This window comes from Acinonyx jubatus, chromosome E3 (genome assembly GCF_027475565.1).
Source record: "Acinonyx jubatus isolate Ajub_Pintada_27869175 chromosome E3, VMU_Ajub_asm_v1.0, whole genome shotgun sequence".
Classification (NCBI taxonomy): Eukaryota; Metazoa; Chordata; class Mammalia; order Carnivora; family Felidae; genus Acinonyx; species Acinonyx jubatus.
The window spans coordinates 24,877,353-24,897,961 of record NC_069398.1 but is presented as its reverse complement, the minus strand read 5'-3'; the positions used below and the strand labels follow the sequence as shown (position 1 = coordinate 24,897,961).

The following is a 20,609-nucleotide window of genomic DNA, read 5'->3' as shown; positions in this document are numbered from 1 at the left end:
GGGAACTATCGTCCTCTGGGCCAACCCCTGTGGACAGGAGACAGACACCCATTTACCGATGGGTGAATACTCCCCTCTTCCGCCCAACTAACTGGTGGATATGCTATGGGACTAAGACAGCCCAGAAGGACCAAGGCCCGGGAGCCCTTGGAAGTGACCAGCTCACGAGTGGACATCCCTAACCGCTCTCCCTCCTTTCTTGAGTAATTCTCCAGTCCTCTGCTTCTGAGTCCCTTCACACCCACACCAAACCAAGCCCTACCTGGGCAGTGGTCATGTGAGGTTGTGCTCTCTGGAGGAAGACAGACAAAACAATCTATACCGGAAACATCCCTAGAAAGCAGACCCTTAGGATGGGATTTGGAAACCGGACCTCAGCGGGCCCCACTTCAGGGGAAGGGGGATGTTGCTGACCCCTGGCCCGTAGAGTCTCACAGCGACCGAGTTCCTCAGTGATGGCAGATAGAGAGTGCTGGCTGGCCTCGAACAGGGGACTTTGACAGGTATGGGGACAATGGTCAGGGCAGAGCCTCTGGAGTTCACTGCCCCTGGTTAACGGCCTTCGAAGCCTTGAAGAAACAGAAGGAAAGGCTCAGACCTGTCAGCCATGTACTCAGGGCACACTGTGGGTGTCAGAAAGTCTCTGTGGAAGTGTTTAGAGAGCTCTGCGTGTCCTTTAGTTAAAGGACAATCTGGGCCGAAAATTAGGCCCGGGATCTAATTTTCAGCACAGAGATTGAAAAAAACACTGGATGCATAGCTTTACTAGGTCTCCCACATCAAATAAGGGCCTTAATAAGGAAACACTGGCACCCTGAGAACAGGGATGGGGATTTTTGTTGGTAGCCTGAGAACCTTGGGTCTGGGTTCAGAAACTGTTCTCTCCCTTGAATAGAACTGTTCTCTCCCCTTGCCCTGAGGTCTGAGGAAGTCAGCTGGCAAGATGATGCTTGCTCACCTTATGACTCACCCCTGCATCCCTGCATTGACCCCAGAACGATCACGAGGGTCAGGCCACGCAAGAGCACAGCCACTCTTGCTCTGGAAGGAAATGGCATAGTCACCGTTGCAAGAATTGCCAGACTTGGCAAATATGCGCTGGGAAAAATCATGGGAGGAGCTGGGCCAAAGGAGAAGTGAATTCTGCAACACGAGGAGGTGGTGTGGACAGATATCTTGCTGCTCAGGCCGTATCCCCCAGCAGGTCTGACCCTGCTACGGACACCCATCCACGTCAATCAGCGCGTCAGAGTGCCGACCCCTTGGAGTCCAGAGCATTCTGAAGCAAGGCCGTGCCTCCCGTGGCAGAGGCCTGCCTGCTGTTGGAACATCCCCTCCAGGCATGTCGTGCTTTAGAAGAGACTGCATGACCATGGGCCATCGTGGCACTAGGAGGACAAAGTTGCCCACCATTAGCGAGGTGTCTGCAAATGTGCTTGAGTCACAAGAGGGAGTGGGCGGGGCAACAGCTGATTGTGTGATGGAAATGGGACATTTAGAACTGGATCTGAACAATTCCCAAGGGCACAGATGAGAAACAAGAACAGATGGTCTAGACTTTCATGTTAAGTACCTCTCTGGGACGAATGCCTCTCCTTGAACTTACACTTAGGGCTTCGTGGTGTTCCAACTGATCCTCTGATAGAGGGGACATTCAGCAATGGTTCAGGGATGGGTTCCTATGAGTATAATTATGATAATTCCAGGGTTACACAGAGATATGTATATTAGATGAACATGTACAGATATTAATATCACATATTAACGTATAGATGATAATATTGAATACATTCATCCTCATGGAAATGTACTGTTACACACCAGAGTATCCCCGAAGGACAGAATGTAAAGCAGATGTTTCCAAGGGACAGAGCTATGACTAGTACTTTGTACTTTGTCACCGTACTTCTACTCATATCATGAAAGGGGAAAAGACTGAAAGACTGGAGAGGAGGATGTTTAAGACAGAGGCAGGTGGATAAATGCATTGGAAGGAACACAAAGTGGGTTAAACTGTGTTTCATTTTCATGCTCAGCAGAGAGCGTACTCCTCACGGCGGTCCCTCAGTGACCCGATGGATAGGATGGTTCATTGGCGGGAGCTAGCCATTCTCTCTCCCAGGCCACTTTGGTGCCTGTACAATGGGCTGCAAGGGTGGTCATGGGAGAAGGGATGGAGGTTACACATTGGCCTAAGGCTGATCTAGCTGCCGCCATTGCTGAATACCCAACTTGCTGGTGGTGGAGATCGACTGTGAGCAGTCATCATGGTGCCATCCATGAGGCGACCGACCAGCCATTCGGTGACAGGTTGATAAGTGGGTCTTCATCCTAGAGCTGACAGCTTTTTGTCTTCATTTGAATTGCCACTTCTTCCAGATATGGTCTGTCTTCCCTGTGTTTGGTTCCTCTGCCAACGCCACCATAATAGTGCCTGATTTACTGACCCAGATTGTCCCCAAACTGTCTTCAAACCAAGGGACCTATTTTAGGACCGAGGAGGTGTGACCACGAGTGCATGGCCACAGGATCTACTGGTCCTATCATAGACCACATTGACCCCCAACGGCCACGATACAATAGAAGAATGGTCTGTCAAAGTCTCGGCAATTGTGCCAGCTCGAGTGGGCAAAAATCCTGTGGGGGTGGGGCACTCGTCCTCCCTCCAGGATGCATTGTATGCATTGAACCGACAGCCAATGTGTCATATTAACTACAATACGATGCAGTTCTTGGTCAGGAACAAAGCAGGGGAAGTAGGTTTGGTTTCTGTCACCGTCACAGGTAGTAACGCATCTAAAAAAGATATTCTTCTTATCTCTGAAACCTTAGGTTCTGCTGGAATAGAGGTCCCGCTCTCCAAGGAGGAACGTCTGCCACGAGGGGACACGGTAAGAACTCCACCGAACGTGGACCTGTGACCTCCACCTGGTCATAGTGGGCTCCTCGTTTGTGTAACCCAGTAGGCAAAGAAAGGACTTACTATTTTAGAAGAGATCATTTCCCTGACCACCATGAGGAATTAGGGGTGTGGCGACACAGTCACGGCAGAAAGTCATCCATAACGCTGTCCTCCCCAACGGAGCCCCAGAATAGCTGGAAAGGGACAACAACAGCCACACAGTTCAGGAAAGGCAAAGCCAATAAAAACCCAGACCCCTTGCAGAAGAAGAGCTGGGTCACCCATTTAGTAAGTACCCCGGACTTGCCGAAGTGTCGGCCAAAGCCAAGAAGGTCCAGAAGAGCAATAAGTAAGAGATACGAGGATCTGTTCTACCCTCGAGACCAATTGTGGTAGCAAAGATTTTAGTTTAGTCCATGAACCTGTTACAAGGTGTGTTTTGTGGAGATTGCTGCCAGCCATTCACCACCTTGAACGACTCTGTGTCAGACTTCATGGTGAGCTTGAGCAGATCATAGTAATGGAAGCATTGGGCGCTACTGGGTCCAATGCTCTCCTCTACTGTCAGATAAACAGTCCCGAAGGTCATTCTGCATAATTCGTCAGAGAATTCCAGTAGGGTTGACCTCCAATTCCCCATCGCAGTGGCTGGCTTGATAATTCACCCTTGTCTTGACTTTCCTTTTGTATCCGTTAGCTTCTGCCATATAACAAGCCATTCCAAACTTTGCTAATTTAAGATACAAAACAAACAAACAAACATTCATTTGGCTTTATAAATCAATGTGTCAGTTTGGGTTGTTCTGCTTCAGCGGGCCGGGCTGGGCTGATCTCAGCTGGGCTTGCTCACACATCGGGGGTATTCTAGAGTGGCCTTTGCCGGGATGTCATTGTAGTTTTTTGGTCCTCTGGCAGGCTAGCCTGGGCTTCTTCACACGGAGGATACAGAGTCCCAGAGAGAACACCAGGAAATGTCCAAAACCTGTCGATGCCTAGGCTGGAACTGGTATGGTGTCACTTCTCGCACATTCTGTTGGCCAAGGAACATCACAAGGTTAGTCCAGATTCAAGGGATGGGGAAGCCTAATCTATCTCTTGATGAGGGGGAGCCACAAAGTCACATTGTAGAAGCACGCAGATATGGGGAGGGAAACCGTGGAGAAGAATTTTGCAAATATTCTGCCATAGCCTCTGTGATTGTTAGTCTTATGTGCCCCCTGGGCTGGGTGACGGTGCCCAATTATGTAATCAGACACTCATCTCCTGTCTCTACTTTTACTCCCCTTCCGCGTATTCTCGCCCCACAAGTCAGATGGGTCCTGGTAAAGCGCTAAGTCAGATCGCGCAATTCCGCTGCTCACCATGCAGTCGGAATTCCCGTTTTGCTCGGGGTGAACACCAACACGCAATCGCTTTCGAGGCCCAACGTGATCCGGTCTTGATTTCTCTCTGATCTCATTTCTCGTTTTTCGTCTCACACGCTCCAGCCACTCTGGCCTCCTCCTCTTCCTCAAGTGCAGCAGACATGCCGATGTCTTGTGGCCTTGCTCCTTATCCCCTTCTGGAATATTCTGCCCTGAGATGTCCCCGTCGCTCACTCCCCATGGCCACCAGGGCATACCATCTACGTCATAGCACAGACGCATGACATGTTGGAGGTCAGTTGGCCAGCCCCGTAACTTTCAAGTTGGGAAAACTGAGGAACACAGAGAGGCTGAATGACCTCCTTAGGATTTGACGTAAGCGAGGAGACGGGCAAAAGAACTTTGTTTCGCGTGTCTCCATTCTAAGAGATGTTTCTCAGAATAACTGTGTTGAGAGAAAGAGATTTGGCAACTGATCAGCCAGAGAACGTTTTCATCCATGTTTCTAGGCATAACAGGGGGTTATTAAAACTGGGATGCGTACAATGATGGATGGTATTTAATCTTGCACTGTGTGGGAAGCAGACCTGGAAACTTCCGTGTCTCCTCCCTCCCTTTTCCTCCTCCGCAAACACTGGAGCTCAACGGAAGCGATCCCCACGTGAAGTGGCAGGGAAGAGAAGCCTATCCCAGCTCTGTACTTTTAACTGTGTCATATTCAATATTCCCTGGCAGGTGCAGAAAACGAGTCATTTCCCCTACTCCTCTCAAAATGTCCCTTTCATGTTTCATAAACAACAGCTTTGCTCCGCCATTGTCTCTGTTAGTTATTTTCATAATTCATAATTATCTTAGTTCTTAAAATGTAGACGTACATTTAAAAGCATGATCCAATCGGGCATGATTGCTGCCACATTGTGTTCAAGGTAATTACCATTCATTTGGCTTTTGAGGCTGTTGAATAAATTTTCCACATGAGATTCCTTAATTTGTACATATTTTATTGCTATAAAATAGGTATTGGCAAGCTGCCTAAACTGTAGTGAAGGCCTTTAATTCCTATCACTATGTGATAAAACAAATTGAGTGCAAACTGAGAGGCTTAAGATAGAACACTTGAAATGGATTCCACGGTTTTTTTGGCCTTCCCCTTCCTCCCGCCCCCCCCAAACCAAGTTCCCCCAGGTGTGAGACACAGGTAAGATTAAGGTAGCTTAGTTCAGGCTGAGAGCTCAGAACTGTTTTAGCATTTGTATAAAAATGATAATGTCCCTCCATGATGGCAAACCTCTCTCTTCCCAAGATCTATTATTCCTTGGGGAAAGGCTGTTTGGAGAGAGAAGGTTATTAGCATTTTTCATGCATAGTAAGAGAAATGGAGTATTCTCAGAACAGAGCCAGGAAAGTCTTGGTCGAGGGAGAGACCTGGGCTGGGTGTGGGGAGACCAGGGGCCAGGAGCTGTTGTGGCCTTTGGGAGTCTTTCGGAAGGTCTGCTCACTTGTAAAATTAAGGTGTTGGAAGCCGTGATTCCTAAATTTAATTCACAATTTGTTTTCCTGAAGCTATTGGTATCGTGGATTTAGCCAGGAGATCTTTCTACTGAGGCTTTCTCTAGAGTTTTAAAACTCACATCTACCCTTTTTCTTTTGCCCACCTTCTAAAATTAGTGAGATGAGAAGAGATGAAGTTGTGGAAAGGATTCAAGCGTTGGGGCAGCTGAACTTCAAGATGTCTCCTCATCCAGACATTCTGTGACCCCATCTGGTCAATGGAAGCTCTTCCGGCTTCTTTGGTCTGATTTCCTCCCACCTGAATCCTTCCCACCAGCTCTGTGTCTCCCTGGAAACTACCAAGTGCATTTCTTGTCCTGGAAATGCCTCCAACTTTTCTCTGCTTTTCCAGAGTTTGCTCTTCTACCCAGATTTAGGGTGGTCGGCATGACTTCTATGGGGCCATTTCCAATGGCCCCTACCCACAGCGACAGGTGTCTTTACTAACAGCCTTTTCCACCTAGTTCCATAGTCCCTTAGATTATTTTCTGGTGTTTGCTACATATTTCTCTTCTTGCAATAACTAAGGATATATTCTTCGAGACAAGAGTCGATCTTGTTTTCTTCCTTCTTTGGTTTCACCCATGTTGAGTAGTGTAGCTGTTATTTGATAGATGGTCACTGACGGACAGGTCCAACATGATTAGTTTATTTACAAACATTTAATTGGCACATTTCTTCATTCACTCTGGAGCCTGTGAATGGACTGAGTCTGGTCTCCTCTACTGAAAGCACTCATTTTTTTTTTAATCTTTGACATTTTCCTCCCCCAAATGTTATTGGTGCAGGCACATACTTTAGATTATCTCTGAAGGACACATGGCCCCTCTTAGTGTTTCTTTTGGGGTTTCACTGTTAGTAGTCAAGAGGAAATAGATTTAAAGGAAGAAATTTAAGATACTCCCAAAATTATGTCCCAAGATTTTCTAGTCATGGCTGCCCCTAGTATTCATGTAAATATTTGTGTAAATACTCGTGTAGATATCATGTAAAAGGACCAGTTTCCTCTCTTCTCGAATGGGTCAGATTCCTCAGCTGAAGTCAGCAGAATCCACTCTGGCCATTTTGAGCAGGAAAGAGGGGAGTAAAGGGTATTAAATAGTTCACAGAGACCCAGATAAAATTGGAGCGACACTCTGAGTCGAGTTTCTAGAGACGGCTCCTGGAAGCCCACCACAGAGCTGGCCTGCTGGGGGAGCTGTTGCCAGCCTGGGTCCCAGATCCCACATCCTTTGCTGCGGTGGGAAGCCGCCAGTTTAGTAAGCCCATGCTCCCCACTGCCAGCCCCTGGCCCATGACATGGTCAACCCTAGACCCATTGTTGCCATGACCAAGAAGCTACAGCGGTTACTGTTGGTCCCCAAAGTACCAATTCTCATATAACAACTTCTCTTGGTTATAATGTTCAGATCCTTCTTCGTGTGTCTTGTCTGCATATCCACTCAGTAGAGTCTGGATCCCATGAAGAAACCTAGGTGTATGAGAGTCTGAGAAATGTGATCTCTATTTTCCAGCCTTTAGAGTTTGGAAAGACCTTCTAGGGGTCAGAGTGGGGATTGAGTGAACCACATCCTGGTTATCTTTCCAGACCAAAGATCATTCTCCATGACAGATTTGCCCAAAGAACTTCAAGATCTCTCTTCATTCAGACATTCTTTAGCCCCACCTGGTCAATGGAAGCTTTTCTGGCTTCTTTGGCCTGATTTTCTCCCACCGGAGTCCTTCCCGCCAGCTCTGTGTCTCCTTGCAAACTACCACGGGGGCGTCTATGGTTGTGCTTTTTTTTTGTCCTGGAAATGCCTCCAACTTTTCTCTGCTATTCTCTTTAATGCTCCTAAATGCTATACCTTAGGGGCACCGGAATGGCTCAGTCGGTTGAGCATCTGACTTCGGCTCAGGTCATGATCTCACGGCTTGTGAGTCTGAGCCCTGCGTCGGGCTCTGTGCTAACAGCTTGGAGCCTGGAGCCTGCTTTGGATTCTTTGTCTCCCTCTCTCTCTCTCTCTCTCTCTGCCCCTTCCCCTCTCACACTCTGTCTCTCTCTCTCTCTCTCAAAAATAAAATAAACATTAAAAAAATTAAAAAACATTTTACCCCCCGGTAGAGTGAACGAGAAAAGGAAATACCTATGAAATCACAACCCGTTGGCACGACAACAGCCTGTGATTGCCATAGCTGCCATTTAAGTACAAGGATGACAAGGGGCAGTGGCAGAGATAAATCGGGGACGACGGGAGGTTTAAACAAATCCAGCAAATTAGTTGAAGCCCCTCCCCGCTTCTTGTGACCCACTATGGGGACCAACAGAAATGCATGCACTGGGAATGCTGTTATGAATTCCCTCTAATGTATAAAGTCAAACCATCCTGAAATCTCAGTAGTTAGGTAGGCTCAGTAAGAATTTGCTTAGAAAATATCACACAAGCAATAATAATTGAGATGTGCTGCAATCAGTTGTTTTATAAGTAGCTGAATCCCATCCAAGCACAGGCATCAGGACCTATATTATACCTGGGGTCCTGGCAGTTGCCGACCCTAGATTTTCCTCCAAACCTTAGAAAGAAGACCAAATCTTTATGGACATGCCTACATGGATTTCGACAATGAATGGGAAGAGTTTTAGCCCTGACCCCTACAAACTGCTGATCTTAGCAAAACAGAATGTTGAGAAAGCATTTCCTATAGCTCTTAAATGGAATTCAATACTAATACATCGTGGGTCGTGAGTACCTCTGGCCTCATCCCAACTGTAAATAACTCATTTGTAATTATTTACTAGTGTCTGCTATTGTAATTGTAAATAACGGGCTAACAGGGGCATCTTTTGTGTTCACCATTTTTAACTTGTTCTGCAAAAACTCAAACATACACAGGAGGAGAAAGAATACCAGCGAACCTCAAATACCCATCACCTAACTTCGACCATCATTAGTTTACAGCCAGTCGTTTTTCATCTATACTGACCTTCCCAGATGCCTATCAATGTGTCACTATATTTTAAAAAATAGGGGCGCCTGGGTGGCTCGGTCGGTTAAGCATCCGACTTCATCTCAGGTCATGGTCTCATGGTTGGTGGGTTCGAGCCCCACGTTGGGCTCTGTGCTGACAGCTCAGAGCCTGGAGCCTGTTTCAGATTCTGTGTCTCCCTCTCTCTCTCTCTCTGCCCCTCCCCCATTCATGTTCTGTTTCTATCTCAAAAATAAATAAACATAAAAAATTATTTTAAAAAAATAAAAGAAAAAAGAAAAAATACATAACCATAATGCCAATGTTGCATCTTATGGAATTAACCATTGTTTTTTAAGGTTATCAAATACCGTTTCAGTGAATACATTCCTCCAATTTTCCCACAAGTATCTTTTACACAGTTGGCTTGTTGAATGAAATCTACTTAAGGGCCAGACGCTGTGTGGTTGATATGTCTTGAGAGCGTTTTTTTTTTTTCATCAATAGATTCCCTGTTTTTCTCTTTATGAAATGGTTCCCTTTGCAGTTTACTTTATAGGCAAACCAAGCCATTTGCCCTCTAGAGTTTCCTACATTCTAGACTTTGCTGATTGCATCCCGACGGGGTTGTATTCTCAATGTCTTGCAAACAGGTACACTATTTCTGAGGCTTGATGTGATTCAAGTCGGAGCTTGGGCAGGAATTTGTCAGAGGTGGTGGTGTTACCACTTGCAGGAGGGTTGATGTAGAGGGGAGACTCCTGAATACATGGTCAACGCCTGCTTCCTTGATCACGTTCTCGTCTAAATGCCCTGGCGATTTCCGTGTCAGGACGTTCCGTCTTCTCATGATGGGATAGCTGGCATAGCCAACACAGTGTTGGTGGTGTACTTGACTCTGGTAACGTGGGAATGAAGGACCTCCCCCAGAGCACTCACCACCTGGAGGACAGAGGGAGGCACAGATGCCAATGGGATCTACGAGATGCCATGGGAATACAGTACAAGCTTACAAAATCAGTCTCAGGGGGAACATAACGTCTTCCCAGCAGGCTGAATGCCAGGTTTAAAGGGATAACCAGGAGTTAACCAGAGCAAGGAGGCTGGAGATGTCAGTCCAAGGACGTCCTGGAATTCTAGCTAGAGAATTTTGATTTCCTTTTGAAGGGCTGAGTGAGTTTAAGTATGGGAGTGATAGGGTCGGATTTACACTTGAGCAAAATCACTGTGGCAGTGTTTTGGACGTGGAATTAGAACTAGAGATCTAGGGGCACCTGGGTGGCTCAGCTGGTTAAGAATCCAACTTTGGCTCAGGTCATGATCTCGCGTTTCATGAGTTCGAGCCCCGTATCCGGCTCTGTGCTGACAGCTCAGAGCCCGGAGCCTGTTTCAGATTCTGTGTTTCCCTCTCTTTCTCTCTGCCCCTCCCCTGCTCATGCTTTGTCTCTCTTGGAAATAAACATAAAAAACAAAAAGAAGAACTAGGTGAGATCTATATTTTCCTGGCATTTCCACGGCTCGGGTGGGTTGGGCCCTGCGAATCCTAGAGTTGTGCTTCCCATCCAGACTTTACTACTATCGATGTGAGGGGCTGGGGGTGGCAGAAAATGCTGGGTCTTTTCTTCACCTGTGCAATGAGGTATCTGGAACAGATCAATGACCCCTCCTGCCCCTTCATTATTTAACACTGAATGATGCTATAAACCAGAAATCATGCAGGATCATTGCTTTGATTTTGGTACCAAATTCCTTCCTAATCTGCTATTCTCACCATTTTTCTCTAAGGTGGAAAAGTGCCATAATGTAGCTCCTTGTCACGTAGATTGAACCACAGCGCCTGGAAAATCATGTCACCCCTGGGGACCATTCTCACACTGTGGTCAACAGAAGCCTCCCTACATCCAAATTAAAAACAGACCAAGTGGACCAGAATCCTAGGAGCAAAGGAAGGGCAAAGAGAAGGTGCAAATGACCAGGGATCTGTACTGTTTAAAAAAAAATTATTTAAAAGTGTTTTGGAAATAACTGTAGACGCACAGGAAGTTGCAAAGATAGTACAGCGTGGTCTCATGTCCCTTTCGCTAGGCTTCCCTGATACCTCTATCTTAATAATTGTAATAGTTGTTAAGTAATCATTTAATTTTTTTAAGTGTTTATTTATTATTGAGAAAGAGACAGAGTGCTAGCGGAGGAGGAGCAGAGAGAGAGGGAGGCACAGAATCCGAAGCAGGCTCCGGGCTCTGAGCCATCAGCACAGACCCCAACGCGGGGCTTGAACCCATGAACCAGGAGATCATGACCTGAGCTGAAGTTGGTGCTTAACCGACTGAGCCACCCAGGTCCCCCTTAAGGAATCATTTAATATGTAAATAATTTACATTACTAAATTTACATTAATTACTAAATCAATAATGATACTGGACTATCAAAACCAAATGTTTGCACAATGTATGTAGATAGTCCTGTGTCACCTTTTCACGCTTGCAGATTTGTATCACCACCGTTGCAATATACGTTATAGTTAATTTTATGCGTCAACTTGTTAGGGTCAAACTGCCCAGATACATGGTCAAACGTTCTTCTGTATGTTTCCAAGGGTGCTTTTGCATGAGATTAAATCAGTGGACTTTGAGTGAAGCAGAGTGGCCTCCCTGATGTGGGTGGGCATCTTCCAATCAAGTGAAGCCTTTACTAGAACAAAGACTGACCTCCCCTGAGTCGGAGGGGATTCCGCCAGCAGGCGGCCTTTGAACTTGACCAGCAACACCTGCTCTTCCCTGGTTTCCAGCCCTTGTGGCCCACCCTGGAGATTTGGGACTTACCCGCTTCTGTAATTGCATGAGCTTACTCCTTAAAATAAAATCTCTTTCTACATATGTGCACAGCCCATTGGTTCTGTGTGTCTGGGGAGAAGCATGGCTAACACAATGCAGAACCAAGGGGTCTGTACCTTCACCAGGTGCCCAGGCAATTGGCAGGCATTCTGGAGTTTGAGGACTACTGTCCCCAGGGACACCGCTCCCAGCTGGTCAAGCAACGGAACTGAGATCCTGATGGTTAAGGCAACATCGCACAGGAGACCCTCCGAACAGCGAAGAGAGAAGCCTGTCCTGGTTGGCCCAAGTGTCAGGAAACTTCACGTCCTCTGTCCAGCTCCATTGCCTGGCGCCCATGGCATGTTTTACACACTTCCATGTGCGCGACTGGGTGGGAATCCGAGGTTCTGCGTCTCTAGCCAGTGCTTCTGGTCCATGGGACACACTTCTGGGAATCGGAGGAGCTGGACCCTGGCTCTGTGACCCTGAAGATTCTGTCTCGCCTAAATTTCTTTATTTACAAATTGGGGGTAATAAGACCTGGTTCGAAAGAGCACTGTGACAGGAGGGGACAGTAGGCGGCAGTGAGCCGTAGAGTGCCTGGCACAGGTCTGGTAGGCAGCTGTCTCCCATTGGATACTCCTTTTCTTCTCCTTCTTGTTCCGACATGGAGATGACCTTCCTATGGGATATTGACAAGAGGTCAGCTTGGACACACGGAGGAAGAACAGGGCTTTGGGGGCTGTCTTCCCAGTTCTTCCCAGTTCTGAACTTGCACTCTCTGCAGCCCTCTTTCCTGAACTTATTAAGAGAGTAGACCTGTCCTTTCGGCATTGATTCTGGGCGGGCGACAGTCATTTTTACTTTGGGGTCTGTGTTTTGTCATTTTTCCCTCTGGTCCGAACTGACCTTTGATGTACAACTGCTTGAAAAATGAGTGCTCTTGGGGGATGATTCCCGAAAAAGGGCAACTCCACCTCATCCCCCATTGTCCTGCACACGGGGATCCCAGAGCCTGCCTCGGAATAATCCGTCTGGCCATGCATTTCTCTCCTGGGGAGAAAGGTCCCGAAATGCAATTTATTGTAAAACACACAGTGGTTACAAGCTACCACAGTCAATGATATTCCTTTTATTACCACTCAGATGAGAACAGAAAATGACATTGGAAAGCAGTGAACTCACCAGAAGGGCACAGAAAGTCGTTAAATTCAACATGCATCATATTTCATAATCAGAACCCTGCAGTCAGCGCTGACACCACAGAATGAGTTTGTTGCAGTCATGATAATGTAAAACCCACTGCATCTGCTTCCTTCGGCTCTTTCTTTTTGGACCCTAGCTGGGGCCAGGCCATTAATCACTGGAGGCAGGGGACAGTGCAGGCCACTGCACTCTGGATTGCATAAATTGAAACTACATCAGTATTAGTGGGGAGCACTGTCTTTAGTTTATCTCCGTTTCGGACAGTGGCTTCTGAAGGGCTGGGGTGTTTTTACAGTTAAACCACCTAATCAGAGCACCTATCCTTGCTTGGAGGGGATGTGTGGCCCCTCAAGGCTCTTGTTTCCAGCCAGTGGGGTCTGCTCTTAGAGGCTGTGGGGGGTGGGGGGCAGGTGGCTTTTCCTCGCTGCCATCCCAAATGGCGTGTAAGACTAGAGGGGCCGCTAAAGGTCACATACACTTGTGGAGATTCCAGATTACCTTAAAACTTGATTTTGGGGACGCCTGGGTGGCTCCGTGGGTTAAGGGTCCGACTTCAGCTCAGGTCATGATCTCATGGTTCGTGGGTTCGAGCTCCGCGTCGGGCTCTGTGCTGCCAGCTCGGAGCCTGGAGCCTGCTTCGGATTCTGTGTCTCCCTCTCTCTCTGCCCCTCCTCCGCCACTCGCCCTCTGTCTCTCACTCTCTGTCTCTCAAAAATGAATAAATGTTAAAAAAAAAAAAAAGAAGAAGAACATGTGTACAGGATAAAATCCTGGATACCCGATTCAAGCACACAACTCTGTTAATGATCTAATCCGTTCCTGACCTCACGTCTTAGGACTCAGACCCAGCCCCTCCCCCACATCCATCACATTGAACCTGTATATGCTTCCCCTCCCCCCTCTCTTCCCTTTAGACGCCACCTGCCAGTGTCTTCCTGCTATTATGGGACACATTCTACCGAATCTGCGACTAACCTGGTTTATCTTTTCCGTGTTTATAAGATCACGTGCTCTGTAAGTGACAGAGTGAGGCTTCAAATCCAAGTCATCCTAACCTGTAGAATAGACCTCTCACTTATCATTCAAGAAGTGCTTTAAATGTTCGGGAAGGTACCAGAGGTGTTGCATTAATATACAGGACCAATCTATGATGGAAAAGTGCAATAACCCAAATCAGATCATTATTGAAGCAGTAAAAGACTGAACTGATGTGGCAGAAAATCATATTAGCCATATAAAAGTCAGAGGCAAGAAAAAGACCTTCTATAAAAAATTAACAGAAAAAGAATGGAAAGAGATGGGGTAGCAGATAGAAGAGGGAACTCCAGTCTGTCACGGAGATAATTATAAAAAGAGAAGAAGACAAAGCAAATGGGGCAGAATTAATCGTCTCAAGGATATAAGCAAAGAACATTCCAAAACTAAAAAGAAAAAAAAAAAAAAAGGAGAGAGATTAAAAACAGTTACTCAACTCTAGGTAAAAGGAATAAGCAGACCCCACCACCAAGATGTAGCTTGTTAGCTCTCTTCTTTTAATTAAAAAAAGAGATTGAAGTTTATTTCATTGTGACAGGGGTATGCTTCAGTGGGGGTATAAAGATCAAACTGTTTCTGATCAACCATGAGCGGTCAGATCACCCATTCTTGTCCTTCAAGGGCGGCTCACGCAAATCCAATAACTCCTTAGTCAGTTTTGATTATGAAACATCCAGTCTATTTGAAAACTTCAACCTCAAACTTGATTTTAGTCTGAAATTTAATTTTAAGTTCTCCCCTTGTGCCTTTAATAGTCTGGAGTGGATAGAGGTTGGAGGGGAGGTATATCTACTTAAGAATGAGGCTAGATTAAAAAGGGTGAGGTTGAGAAAATAGATACTCATCTTAATATCTTCTTCTGGAACTTGGGTCTAAGAGCGTGAACCTAGGCAGCATCCACAGCGGTAAATCCCACTGAGCTGAGGTCTCAAAAAGCTGGACTACTTGGGAGTGTCAGAATACTTCAGTGGTGGAGACGAGGGTCAGTGGTTGCCCAGAGATCCTAACGGGTACAGCCCGGTTTTCCCAACCCAAGTCCTCTCCTTCCTTGAGGACCTCATAAACAGTTTTAACCAGATTTTTATATCAAGATAGTAGATTCAACTCCTAAGTTTATCTGCCTTTCCTTCCCCAAATGTGACTATAGTCAAGATATACAATGCTATGACTGTTAATCGTTCATGTATTATACACTAGTGGTATGCCTTCTCTGTCCCTTGAGTGGTGGGGGTCTTTCCTAGAGGATTTTTAATTGTTACCTAGAAAAATACATTTCCGTACATATGGGTCTCTTTATCCCAGTTCACTGCCCCATTTGTCTATTCTTAAAACACTACCCTCTAGTCTATGTAGCTTTTCGGCTATGTCGATCGCTAGAAGGGAAATTCTGGTCTTGACTATTTTCCATCTTTGAGCTTTTCTTTATCATTCACTTCTCCAGATTGACTTTAGAATGTACTTGCTAAGTTTCCCAAAATTACCTTGTGGGCAAGTTCATTGAAATCATGTAGAATTTACGGTAATCGATGGTGTATACAAATAAAGCTTCTCAGAGATTAAAGAAAGAAACAAGCTTGGAAAGTCTTTAAAAGATTACTTTTTTGTAGTTAAAGTTAATAAGGGGAAACCATTACATTTCTTGGGGAACAAGTTTCCAAGCAGGAGAAGGGGAAGAAGTAAGTTCTCCACTCCAGTCAATTGCAAAGTCACCAGGTTGACATCTTGAGTATTCTCACAGGATCGGGGTCTGACCCCCCGACTGCTGTATCCACTCAAGCTGTCATTCGTTTGTGAAAGTGGCACACAGACATGCTTAGATCTAAAAACTCTAGCATTTTTTCACCATGAGCCCTTTCTGTTGAAAGGCCCGGAGGGCATAATTCAGAACACCATCGACTAGACAGAAGTGAACACGCTTGAAAAGGAACGTTACTTTTGAAAAGTACATGTGACAGCAAGCACAACCGACTAACCATTAGAGGGGTGAGTCGCTCAAACTACCAAGGGAATGCGTGTTGGAGGGGGCAAGAATGGTGGTTGAAAAGAGGAGTGTTTGTGCGCCCATAGAAGGAGCTGGGTTGCTAAGTCTAGCTCCCTACAGTAATTATTAAAGACCCAAGACTCTAAAGCAAATCAAGTTTTTCTTTCGGAGAGAATGTTTGAGGTGGACTGATGATAACGTGAGGCTCACTATTTCCTCTCTAAGAATTAGTGAATTGACATTCTGGTTTCATACCTCCCGTCTGTGAGTTTTGTTGATGTCCGCTCTTCAAAAAGTTAATAGAATAATTCCTGTTCAGCTGCAGAGGTTAGGATTGTAGAGGTTGAGGTGGGAAAATGCACGATCAAGTAAATGTGTCCCTTTGAGCCTTTCAGGACTTCTCTCTGTATCATTTCAGTGAATTAGTTTGAGCCTATATTTGGAAGTATGGCTTTCAAGTCAAACGGTACAGAGTCTTATATAAAGCAATCATTAGGTGAATTACATTTACATCATTAAGTATTGTTTCTTTTTGATTAGTGACTAAGGGAGAGGGGCTGAAAAAGAAGGACCCATCATGGTACCTGGGCTGGGAAATTAAGACCGGCCACTGGATAGATTAACAGTGACAGAAACGTCAACCATAAAACTCATCACTCTTGCGTGTGTTGGGCACCATACTTAACATGCATCATCTGCTTTAGTCCTCAATAGGAAGCAGTAAAGTCATTTACAGTTCAGGAGACAGAGGCTCAGAGACCTTTAATGAGCTGTCCAAGATTGCAACGGGTATAAATTAAATTCTCTTAATGCGTGGATTCCTTTAACACGTTTATTGATCGCATTATGAGGTGCCACTGGGGATATTGGTGAACAAAACAAATATACCTTGTTGTATGAGTGAGAGTTCTCTAGAGTAGCAGAACTAGTAAGAAGCGTGTGTATTTATATCTCTTTTTTAATTAAAAATTTTTTTCTTTTATTTTAGAGAGAGCTTGAGGCAGGGAGAGGGGCGGACAGAGAGAGAGAGAGAGAGAGAGAGAGAGAGAGAGAGAAACTCAAGCAGGCTCTGTGCTCATGCTTTATCCCATGACCCTGAGATCATGACCCGAGCCGAAATCAAAAGTTGGATGCTCAACCAACTGAGCCACCCAGGGACTCTATATTTATATATTTATATCTATATGTTTCTGGAATTCTCTAGAGAAACAGAACCAGTTAGAGATCTACTTATATCCTTCTATCTATCTATCTAGTCAATATTTTTCAATAGATTCATTATCTCCTATTGTAATCTCCTATTGGTTCTGTGTCTCTGGAGAACTTAACTACCACCACAAGCATTAACTGATCAGTGTTAGGTGATGAGCTCTGGGTTGAGCACATAAAAATGTACAGGACCCAGTTCCTACCTTTGAAGGAGATGTCCCCAGGGAAGAAACAGCCAGCCACACCCACAAGTAGTTATGACGAGAAGTGTATGTTCTAGTGGCCTAAGAAGACACCCTATAAACATGGAGGGAATGGTAACTGAGTGCAGGGGAGGGGAAAAGCTTGGCAGGGATGAGATGCCTCGGTTGGGCTCCGAAGGATGACTATCAGGAGGACAGGAGGAAGAAGGCATAGCAGGTGAAATGATCTAATGATAAAGTGATGGCACGTGTCACAAAGTAAGTTACTGTTGCTCGACTCTAGGCACTCAAATTTAAAGAAAAATGTTCTGTTCTATTCTTCCATTAAAAAAAAAAACCTGCTGGCAACCCACTGTGATTTGGAGACTCACTGTTAAGTCACGACCCACCATTTGAAAACCACTGCTCTCAGTGATGGGGCGTCATTGAAGTGTGTTAAGACAGCGTGAGGACACAATGGGTTGACTTGGCGATCTCATTCTTTGTGAAGTCTGGACCAGAGTGATGCTTTTCCCCCTGAAATCACTCGGGGAGACCTTTGAAGAAATGCTGATGTCCCAATCCCACACCCAGAGACCCTTATTTAATTGATCTGGAGCAGGGCCTGGCACTGATGATTTTTAAAAGCTCCAGGGTGATTGTAGACAGCCCAGGTGACAAGCTGAAATGTGGTTTTTCTTAAGACTCTTGTCTGTAGACCTCATGCTTCTGAATACCATAGGATACTCGCTAAAATGTGGGTCCCTGAGCCACATCATAGACATAATGAATCATATTCTCTGGATATGGGATCCAGACATCAACAGTGTCATAAGCTATTATGAACTGAATCGTGTCCCCCACCCTGCGCCCAAATTCATGTTAAAGCCCTGATCTCTAATGTAGTGGTATTTGGACCTGGGAGCTTTGAGAGATACTAGGGTTAGATGAGATCATGATGGTGGGGCCCCATGATGGGATTAGTGCCCTCTTAAGAAGAGACACATCGGGACAGAGCCAGAAGGTGGCTGTCTTTAAGCCAGGAAGAGAGTTCTCACCAGAATCCGAGCGGCCCAGATCTTACGCCGCGTCTCCGGCAAAGCTGGAACATCCAACCAATTTTGTGCGTCACCGCACATATTGTAACCAGCACCGGGCTTTCTCAGGACTCGGGAGAAGCCAGTCATTTCCTTCTTTCAAGTTATGAGAACCTAATTAGCAGCAATCAGTCTATTTCAGAGACTATTTGCAAAGATGCTTTCCTGAACTCATGCATAGCTCTAAGAAACAAGCCGCATCAATAGATAGCAGCTGCGGGCCTAATTAAGGGCACACTCCATAGGGCAGGTTTCTCATTCTTGAGCGCTGGCTCCTACCATATTAATATTATCGTAGAGGTGATAAAATCGACGCCAGGCCTGGAGGCGCAGGGGGTGAGACTCTAGAATAGACACGGGGCTGCGTGGCTTGGTGTCCCTCACCCGCCGTGCAACCCCAGGGCAGTTACTTAAACAATATGCCCACTGTTTCCACATCTGTAAAATGGGATGAAATGCCCACCTTGCGTGGCGATTGCAGAGGTTAGACACAACGGTAGCACTGGTGTGGGTGAAGTGCCCAAAGGGAAGTTGTTGTCATCCTTTCTTTCCGCGGTGAGTCCAACGGATGCAGCTGGGGGACAGAGGAAGTCACCCTGGGCGCAGTGCAGGTACGTTGGCCTCCACTCCGCGTTGCCATCCTCCCCGCCCCCCCGCCCCAGCCACGTCTCTGCCCTTCTTCCATTCAAGGGCTTGGCATGGATTTATCTATCTATCATCTATATTATTTTTTTAACCACCAGTCTTCATACCTGCTTCCCCCTGCCTTTCCGTGGATAATATTGGTGGCTGGTTTCATCGATTTTGCACTTGCGTGTTTCGGCCTTACTTTTAAGCACCTAAAACGTCTAGCCTGTTCCAAGTAAAAACTTTAGGAGGTCAGATTTCAAATCTCCATGGCGGGAGGGTCACGAAACGGTCTCCCTCTCCCCCAGCGCAGGCCTGAGCCAGGCTTGAAAGGCGGCAGGGGGTGGTGATGTAGAGGCGGCTTGTGTCTTGCTGCCCCCCCTCCCCCATTCTACTGTGACTCCGTCATCTCAACATTGTGAAAAATTATGGCCCTCCAGCGTGGGCCAAGGGGAGTGTATTAGTTTCCCACAGCCACTGTAACAAAAGGCTATAGCCTTAGTGGTTTAAAACAACACGTATTCATTCTTTCACAGTTCTGGGGACCTGAAGTCTGGAATCAAAGTGTCAGCAGGGCCACATTCCCTGCAAAGGGTCTAGGGTGGAATCTGTTCCTTGTCTCTTTCAGCTTCTGGGGCTGCAGGCTGTGTTCTTGGCTTCTGGCTGCATCGCTCTGATTTCTGTCTCTGTGGCCATGTTGCTTTGCCTCTTCTGCATGTAATGGCCCCTCTGTCCCCATCCCCTTTTTATAGGGACATGTGTGATGACATTGGCCAGGTGCATCACCCGGGATATTCTCCCATCTCAAAATCCTGACCTTAACCACATCTACAAAGATGCTTTCCCCAAATTCAGTAGCATTCACAGGTTCCAGAGATTGGGAGGCAGACAGATTTCGAGGGCGGGTGCATTTTTAGACTACCATGTGGGAGTAGGAGAACGAATAGTCTTAATGATTGTATTACTGGTGCTCTCCATAGAGTGGTTGCCTGAACTCTGCTTCTTTCTTGGAAAGAATTTATTCAAGAACCTCTAGCACTGGACCCCCTCCTGAATCAGGCCACGCTCCCTAGGGCATCAAGTACATCTCTCTGGCTCCAGTTCTCATGATATACTCACATGGTCTCTCTCTGAGATGGCCCCACTTCTTACAACGGGTCAGACCTCCTGGGATGCTCAGAGTCTTCTGGGTGTGGCTCAGCCTGGGTAGTTTTGAAGACTCCCCCGGGCATGACTGGGGTTGAGGGGTCTACTTTCAAGGCACCTCACTCACCTGACTGGCGAGTTAGTGATGACCATTGGCAGGTGGGCTCGCTTCTTTTCCATGTGGGCTTCTCCGTAGGGCTACGTGACTCTCCTTGTGACATGGTGGCTTGGCTTTCCCTGGAGCGAGTGGTCCAATAGACCAGGTAAGAGGCAATAGTGCCTCTCATGACCTAGCCTCAGAAGTCACACGCTGTCATTCTTCCACACCCTACTGATCACACAAACTATGATTCAACGTAGGGGAGATCACACCAAGGGTGCAAATACTAGCGGGCAGGTTGTCTGGGTCCATCTTAATATCTGGTCACCATAAATAGCAGTGTGTGCTTTTCCAAATGGAAAAACAGAACCAAAGATAGTGTGTTGGCATCGCTCACAAGATAACAAGCAAATATTCACTGACACAACCTGGAAGAACATCAAGAGG

The 20,609-nt window shown here is 46.3% G+C and overlaps 1 protein-coding gene across 3 annotated transcripts in view; it reads left to right on the top strand.

The window, feature by feature from the left end:
• The window catches only part of LOC113594491 (uncharacterized), a 563,365-nt gene that overhangs the window by 377,949 nt on the left and 164,807 nt on the right, over positions 1-20,609 (top strand). For all 3 annotated transcript variants that reach the window (XR_008294754.1, XR_008294752.1, XR_008294753.1), the window contains 2 exons: positions 2,833-2,891; positions 3,818-3,956. The gene's annotated coding sequence lies outside the window, so the exon portion shown is untranslated. The remainder of the gene's footprint in view (positions 1-2,832; positions 2,892-3,817; positions 3,957-20,609) is intronic.